The following is a 9,282-nucleotide window of genomic DNA, read 5'->3' as shown; positions in this document are numbered from 1 at the left end:
TGATATTTCTGCATAGTAAATATACGCCTCATTTTTTTTTTTCTCATTTTCCTCATTCCTTATTCCTACCCATCCACGGTACCAAATGTTGCATGTTGTTTTTTATAAATAGACAAACATTTCTTAGTAAATATACTTAACAAATGGCCTTAATAAATAATACACTTAAGAAGCTTCTTCCATTTTGCACTGCCTGTGATTAGCCCCAGCCACACTGGCTGTGCCTGGCCGCAGCATTTCCTAAGGGACTGTCTGCCAGTTTAGTGCAGCTTAAACACAGAGCAGTAAATTGAACCTTACCCTTTCCAACCACTCCCTGTTATTCTGTTTGCCCAAGATAAGGGAGACCTATTCTTTAAGGATAAACTCTTGTTTACTACTATTTAGGACCTGGTTCAGCATTCACAAGCAGCACTTTGTAAACTGAGGTAGGCAACTCTTGCTTCCAGCTATTTATTCATGTGTCTGCATCACCCAGCTTCATGTGCTGTGAAACCAACAGAACTGCTAGGACTGTAAAGTAGCATGGCAAAAAAATTAAGTTTTTTTCATCCATATCACTTTCTCAGTCTGATTCATTGCGTTGCCACACAAACAACTGAGATGGCATAACAGCAGGCAGGAGTAGGAAGGTGAATGCATGACCAGGAGCTGAAACAGAGTAAGGTCTGTTCACACCAACATTACCACTGAAAAATTGTTCACTCATTTGATCTTATACACCTTGTAACAATTTCTTCAACTTTCTGTGAAAGGTTTGAAAGCTTCTATGCTGGCCATATCTCAAGAAAATAATTTATAATAAATTTCAATTAAAAGATTTAATCTGCAAGTAATCCTAAGCTCAATTCAGTTCTCACTGAATTCAGGAGGAAAGACTCTTTCAAGTTTCATCTGTTTTTCTTAGTGGACTTCTCTTGCCACTAAATTTAGTGGATAGAATTCCAGAGCGCCCAGGATATGATGCTCACTGTCGGCAACATTTTACAGTCATGCTGTATATATCTACATAGCACCTGTAGGTTCAGGGCAGCATAAAGTCAGATCAATTAGATTATACCTGAATATTTAATACAAGCTTATCTTATGAAGCAAAGAGAATGTATTTGGAGGATACAAAGACAGACTCCTGTTCTCACAGCCTCCAATGTGCATTACAACTTTTTTTTTTTAATTTTAACTTAAGAATACAAATCCAATATCACTTGGCAAAAAAAAAAAAAAAGAATCCCAAGAATTCACTATTTTGCTGCTTTTGCTTTATCAGCCATAGAAGTGATTTTATTGGTGATACAGTGAGCAAACAGAGCACAAGACTGAGACAGGAATTTGTGCTAAGGTTGTAGTCACCATAGGGGAAGACTAACAAATCTTTATCAACTACATATTAACTTTAGAAAAGTAAACAAAAAACTTACAAATCACTTCCATTGCATGTGACAATAAATGTTGGTAGGAAAAGTGCAAAGTAGAGTCCATGCAGTTGAATGAGCTCCCACAAAAATATTTACTGCTGTAGGCTAAGGACCGTGCTGATGCCCTGCCTGAAAACAGGAAAGGCTTGAGGCTGAATATAAGTGATTCAAAATGGGTCTAATTACTGGATGAAATAAGTAAAGGAAGAACTGTTGCTGGTCCTATAAATAACCCAAACAAACCCAAAAGGGTTAGGTGGAGAATAACTGGCCGAAGTATTCTCAGGGAAAGGAAAAAAGGGCTCAGATCTCTGCTTCATTACAGTGAGTCCCCTTTCACTTCATCCCAGAAATACGCCTCCACTAACAACACAGTTACTGCCTACGTGACTGAGGATCTCGGGCTGAAGAATGTGAGCTCCTGTGTTGCTTGTTTACCCTCATCTGTTCCTTTTCTTCTGCTTCATCTGTGTCTGTTCTCTGCCAGCTTGCACCTACTCCTCCGGTGGGTCTCAAAGGGTGGATTTGAACAAAAGGAAAGAGAAAACTTGCAGTGTCTGTGAACACAACCTGAGGTTTCTGGCAGGCAGAGTGACAGAGCCTGTGGATCAGTAAAGTGTCTAATTAATTAGCTGGATAGAAAGAGGAAAGTAGAAGCCTTTTGGATCGTAGTGGAAGCAGATATTTTTTTTTTTCAATTTCTCTCTTCTGTGCTATTAAGAACCAGTGTAATTACATTTCTGTTTTGGATGTGGTAATAAATACTTCTGTCTGTTTCTGTCTTAACCTGGTTTCAGATAAGGGTGATTTCTAGGTGACTCTCTGTCCCTATGAGTTTAGTGACGTTTAAACCAGGAATTTGGGGATATGTAAGCAGTCTTTATCTTTTCAGTATCTTGATGGTGATATCCAGAGGGTAACAGAAGTCTCTACATGGGTATGTCATCTACATAGACCAGTCTGGCAGTGGGCAACATGGAGGTTACGTGGAAGGAGAGTCTTCTAGCGATTGTCAATAACCTGGAAAGCCTGCTAGCCCCTAGCAGAGCAATGGCAAATATAGCTTATCCCACTGCAGTGCTCCAGGAGGTTTTGGCACTGTTTGAACCGCAGCAAGCATAAGCATACACAAGCAAAGCAACATAGGCTGAATTATCTTAATACAAGTATACAGCATGTTTGATCCACAAGCAGTGTAATTTAATTGTAGGACTGCAGCACGACTGGGAGCGTGCTAAGGAGAAGCTTGCAGTGTGCAGTAGTCTGCCAAACATCGTGTCTCTGAAAATCTTAATTAATTGTTAGTTATACTCTGCGATGAAATCTTGTCCAGAAGGCTTTGTATTAAAAGTGCAAACTGTTATTAGTGGGGTGCAAAGATGTTCTTGCCAAAGTAGCATTTCCAAAGAAACGAGAGCCTCTGGAGTGAACTGCCAAAGAGCACAACTATATTGCAAATGGAAGAACATCTGAGGTTTTGGAAGCCCTCTGGGTACAGTTCTTCCTCTATATCGATTTGAGGAAGCCATTCCATATTTTAATTACAGAAGTAATGAAACAGCACTGGGAAACCACCAGCTACATATTGCTTATGTGTGTAACTATTAAATGTGTACTTCAGTTATCAGCATTGGTTGGCACAAGAGGTAAACTAATATCTGAGTCCTTGCTGTGTTGTTCTTTTGAAAAGGAGAACCTAGTGATGGGCATTGGCTTATTTTTTGCACTGTTTGTTGGTTCGGTTTGTTTTTTTTTTTTTCCTTTACGGAGTAGTGCTGTTTCTCAGCACTTGGGAACAAATTACAAATTGACAGTTTCCTTGTTCATAATTTCCAGAACTGCAGAGAGTGTCTGATTTGTGAGCTGCAGACGGGAATTGGAGATGAGGACTTATGCAAGAAAAGTCATTCCCATCACACTAAGGGGCTGTTTAGCCCAGTATCCTGCTTCCAAACCAGAGGCTGGGGCTCTCTTTCCTCTCACTGCTAGGAAAATGCCTGAGTGTCCCTGGGAGAACAAGCAGCTCCATGTCAGTGGCCTAAACTTTGAAACAATGGAAGAGAGCCCCTGAAACCTCTGCCAGAGAAGTGGTGTGCTCTGACTGACTGTACCTTGCTGGATGTCTCAGCCAAGCACTTGCCCAGTTTCCCCTTGAATCCCTGCAAATGTTTTGCATCCATAGCACCTAGCTCCAAAACTTCCCCTCTCACTCTTTCCTGGGAGAATGCCCCTTGCTTGTGTGCTGCCTGTGCTCTCCTGTAGACAGTGCAGATGGGCTCGTGAGATTGATTTCAAACAAGCTAACTTGCCCTTTAGAGATGTTCTCTCTCTGTTGCCTATAGAGGGGACCTGTAAAAATGCTTAAAAATAGGGAGGATGAGTCTGGGCCTTGGACTCTCCATCTTTTGGAGGTTCAGGGTTCCCTGAAGTCCCTGCACAGCAGCCATAAGGAAAAGTAAGTATATCTCAACCCTCTGTAGGAAATTACGTTAATGACACAGAAGCAGATCACCTGTCTCCTCAAATCATTTGCTATTCTTTCCCTTGAAGAAACACAAATACAGGAGAGAGTAAGACTGGCTGGAGCTTAGGCTACTAATCTACTGTGGTAGATAGGCCTGGCCAAAACAGTTGTCATGATTTTGGAGAAAATAGGGACATTCTCTTTGCTTCTCTGTTACATAAATAAAATTATTTTTAACAATTTCAGGCTTAGCACTTTCAGTAGCCATTTTGATGTTAACATTTACTGGTTTATTAGGTTTTGTGTGCAGGCATTCAAAATACAAAGCTGCATCATCTTCTTGATGGCAAAGTGCTAGTCATAAGAAAAGACTTAGGTGTTTACTTTTCTTAGATCAGTTTTCTCAAGTTTAATTCAATATCACAGCTGGCTGGCATTTGCATTGGGATATATTAATGCTAGGGCTAGTCCAAAAAATCTCAGCTATCTGGCCCCGAAGAGGAAAGATGGTTCCTGGTTTATGGCAAAGGCTTGCTCTTGAAGAGAGTCTACCAGCATTTGATGAGCAGTCTAGGTAAACATACAGTGTTATCGCAAAGTAAGAATGTTTATGGTTAATATTAGGTTGCAGGGTTTTCGATCTAAATTCACTGTGCTAAAATGATGGTCAAGAGAATTGTAGCCACAGCCCTTTTTTTGTTTGTGGTTTTGGTTTTTTTGTGGTAGAGATCAGTCCTGACAGACTTAACTACTAGATACTTTTGCTCAAGGTGTTAAACATCTGAGGTTTCTAAAATTTCACACTAGACCTGAGCCCCCATGGAGATGTCAGTTTGATGGGGAAATCAGATCACTCCATTCTGCATTTCAGCAACAGGTTCTTGTTCCTGAGCATTGTGTGAGCATCTAGTTCTGCAAGGACCACACACCAAAGGACACAGAGTTCACAGCCATGTGTTTTTAGCACTGCTTACAGTATACCTTGTCATAAATGTTTGCAAGATTACACCAGTTGCCTGCATTCACGGCCTCCTTGAAAACTATTGCCTGGCTTACGTGTTATTGCAGGATATTCCTTATGCTTTAAACTTGGGAATAAAAAATGGTCTATATCACTAGAATCCATAGCTGGATGGGGCAATACAGATCAAAATGGAAACCAGAGCTGAAACTTGATTCAGAGAAATTGACTCAATAGCTTGATTAACTATTAAGTAGGTATTCTTTATTGGCAGCGCTGGATGCACAGGGGATCGCTCCACCTATCGTGCACACCGTCAGGTCTAATTGTGCAGGTTAAATACATGTTCTATATACATATTCACTAGATTTCCGAGAAATGTTATACATATTCATTAGTTTTCCGGGAAACTATTAGCATATGCAAATGTCCTTTACGCAGGCGCATTGAAGGTCTCTGGTGGTCTTCAGGAGTCCTCCGGTGGTCTTCCATAGTCTTCCTCACTGGTCCGCTATTTGACCCTTCTCAGGTGATTCTGCGCAGTATGGTCTTTTCTCGTTAGTGTTCTTATTATCTAAGTTCTCATTAGTGGTGTAAAAACCATAGGGTTAGTTTAAGCTAAATTATCTACAAGGACGAGAACAAAGGCAGGAGTTCTTATCTTTTCTGGCCCTATCTATTCAAGCAAGGCCTCTACTTGAGCCTTCTTGACAAGATCGTAAATTTATCAAACATTTAATTAAGTTTTGTGATTGTTCATGGTTCCTTCTTGCTCATCACTCCCAAGTACCAGTCTCTGACAGGATTAATCCTTGATAAGCACTGGTCTTTGGTATGTAAAGTTACAGAGAGACAATCATTAAGCAATTAGCAGTTCGTTCTCTATATCAACTAGTGACCTAGAATTGTGCTAATTATGAGAGATGTGTGGCATTTCCTAAGTCTTCAGACCTCTGAAAGGGTGCAGTTATAGACAGGGGCTATTCCTAATGAGGGATGGTATTGAAAGGTCAGCCATCAAAAACAGTCAAGGATGCAGACAGGTCTAGTTCTCTGTTGCTGGTACATTTAACCAAGAAGGCTGCCTCTCTCAGACATCAAGTCTTGGTCACTGTAGCATGCTATAAATCTCTGGAACAAGGGGCAGGGTTGCAATTCATGCAAACCTTAAGTAAGGAATATTGAAAAGCCTGACTTGTTCCTTACATGATGTTTTAATTGTAAACTCTTCGGAACAAAGTCTACATGCATTATTTATTTGTACGCTGTCTCAGTGAGGACTTGTTTAGCTGAAAATTGTACATGCTGCTTGTAATATAAAATAATGAATCCAGTGAAGATTGCTTCCTCTCTCTTTCAATGACTAACAGTGAGAACAAACTAGCCAGATTCCTCTCACTTAGCTCCTGTTTCCTATGTGTTCTCTTGCTACCACCCCAAAACTGGCATAGCACTCAGAGCTGACAGCCTTTTAAGGTAGAAAAGATACTGCTCTCTTCTTGCTGACATCCAAAACGCCTGGAGTATCTTCTCCATAGCTGAGATATTTTATAAATTGAGCTAGAGTCTTTGTTACTGCAGAAAAGTTTTTGGCGAAAGAAAAAGAACTCAGCTTCATGTTTATGTAATGTGACTCACTCTTTCTTCACAGAGTCTTATTTGGTAAAGTTGCCTCCTTCATAAGGGTCACCTTAGAGAGCCAGGAGCACAAAGGATGTATGTTATTACATGCAAATTGCCCTAATCATCAGTTTGAGAACAATACAAAATCACGGCCTAATAATTTATTCACAATGTTCAACTAAGCAGCTATTTTCTTTTCACTAATAAATTATGCCATTTCTCATGTGAGTATGTCTAAAACATTGGATATAGGGATCTCACTACCAGATCAGAACTATAGTATAAATACTGTCATTTTTAACAGTATCAGGCAACAGCACAGTTACTGTATGGTGTGATTAGAGGAGAATCCCGTGTCGTAATTTCTTCAATGTCAAGGTGAAGGTAGGAAGTTCCCACTCTGGCCAGTCATTCCCAACCTCCAGCCACAGTGTAACTCTTTCACTTGTGATGATTCAATTGTTTGGGAGGCCTTGCCCTCAAAATGAATCAGTGAAATGATGTGGCATTTTGATTTTCTGAACCAGGTGATTTCACAGGATCTGCTGTAATAATTGTAACATGGAACTGCACTCTTGCAAGGCTCAAAATGTGTTTCTTCACTCCTAGTTCTTTCGGCAGCCCTGCTCTTAAAATTCCTGGATTTTATAACCACCTGTCTGCTGTTTAGTCCCCACTTCTTCCCTGTGGATTGCCGACAACCCTCTACAGACTCCAGATTACCTGCTCATCCTTGCTTATACAAATCAGAATGACCTTCTAACATGAAACTTGTTGCCAGGGGGAACATGCAATTTTCTGTGAATTATCGCCTTGACTTTCAGATACTTGGCTCAAAGCTGTTTCATTATCAGCTATGTGCAAACTGTATAATGCATATCCCTGCTAATCACATCTTTAATTCTTTAGTTCATCGAGATATTCCCCAGGATTGAGCGTTTCTGGAAAATACAATACAGAGCTTCAAAATCCTCATTCAGCTCTAAACTGAATCCCACAGGAGTGATTTAAAATCCAAAATATTATCAGGAGATCTGTTTTTAAATATATATATATATGTAAGATTAGTCTGCCTGTCTAACAAGTCCTAGAGGTAGAAATCAATCCAAGTGCAGTGAACCAAGTGGTTTCATTTTGTGCAAAACAACCTGCTATCCTTTGGAATCCCTGGCATAATTACCAACTATCTCAGCTGCGCTGACTGAAATAAGTTCACCATAAGCCAATCCTGTGTTACAATCTCAGTGCCAGTCTTCATTTCGCTTAGCTTGTTTAACATCTGGTACTGTTTTGCAGTTTCTGCATTAATTAAATCATAGGACTGTATTCAAGAGTGACACTGCCATACAGCATCCCAGGTAAATAGTGAACACTTTGTTGAAAATGAGCACAAACATATAAAACCACAAAATGCTTCCTTCCTTAAACCTAAAATCCTCACTAGCAAAGGCAGGGAGAGCCTCTATAGCACCCAGCGTGTGCTATAGAGGATGTTCACCCAGCAGGCGTGGTGATCAGACCCCACATATCTGAGATGACCCGGATCACAGGGGAGAACAGAAAACCTCCCATCTTAGTTACAGCAAAAAACTTAATTAAAAAGCTTTAGTTAACCAAAAAGCTTAATTAGTTCATCTTTGCTAATGGTTTGTTTTGACCAAAATGGCCTCCAAAGTGCTCCCACAAGCAGTTCAGCTGGCATATCCAAAGGATAGGTAATCCTGGTAACCTTAACCAGGCATTTTTGCAAGCAGCTGAGGCCAATGGTCCTTTACCTGGCACAGCTGTTGCTGGATGAGGCTGCACGCCTGCTATCAAGATAGGCAAGACAAAACAAAACCACGTTTGATTCTTCTCCAACATCTGGGATCCCAAGTATTTGCCAGCTACTCAAGTCAAAAGGGGCAAGATCAGACTTGTTACATGTACAACACCCAGTGTTGCACGCCTGACCTCAGAAGTACAGTTACAAGATGGGGGGGAAAAAAAATAATCACAAACTTCCTCTGTTTATTTCTTTACTAGAGCAAAGCCCAGAAGGCTTTATATTGCAAAGTCATCATAAGAGGTCATGACACAATGAAATGCATCAACTTTTTATTTAGGTGAAGATTCCCAGTTTAAACCTTTCTAAAATGCCCACAACTGTCAAGAAAAAAAAACCCATTTCCATGTGGCGGGTAAGGCCTCTCTCTCTCTGGGCATGCCCCACTTGCCTGCCTTTAAAAGCAAGGACTTCCACCACACCACAGGACTTTTGAAGGTGGGGTTACCAAATGGAGGACTTTTCTGGCCAAGGATTTCCAAGAGAATGGCGCTTCCCTTGTCACCAGCTGTGAGTATTTACTGCAGGAATAGGAAAGTAATCCGTTGGGTCGAGGTGCTCGCCCGGGATGAGTGGCAGCCTGCTAGACCTATGTTGTTACTGCTTCTCCCCGTTGCCTTTTCTTTCGCCTGTGGCTTTCGGCTTTGCTTCCTCACTGGGCAGAGGGTGCTGTAAGAACTTGGTTTTTCCTCTGAGAGGTGCGGTAGGAAACACGCAGGTGCTGGGACCTGCCTTCCTGCGTGTCCTCCCTCCCTCCCTCCACCTCCCCAGCGTCAGCGTGAGGAGTCTGGCGATCCCGTCGCCGCTCCGGAGAGGGTCCACCCCACCATTTCCAAGTGCCCACCCCGTTTCCCTCTTCTCGCTCTCCCGTTCCCCCCAAAAGCCGAGGGACGTCCTAGCTCCTCCAGAAGGAGCCCCAGGCAGGCCAGGGCGCAGCCCCGCCCGCCCCGTCCCCCGCGGCCGCCGGCACCGCCCGTAGGCCAGGCGGCGGCTC

Source organism: Haliaeetus leucocephalus, unplaced genomic scaffold, assembly GCF_000737465.1.
Source record: "Haliaeetus leucocephalus isolate CR32 unplaced genomic scaffold, Haliaeetus_leucocephalus-4.0 Scaffold184, whole genome shotgun sequence".
NCBI lineage: Eukaryota > Metazoa > Chordata > Aves > Accipitriformes > Accipitridae > Haliaeetus > Haliaeetus leucocephalus.
Note: the sequence above shows the minus strand (reverse complement) of the source record.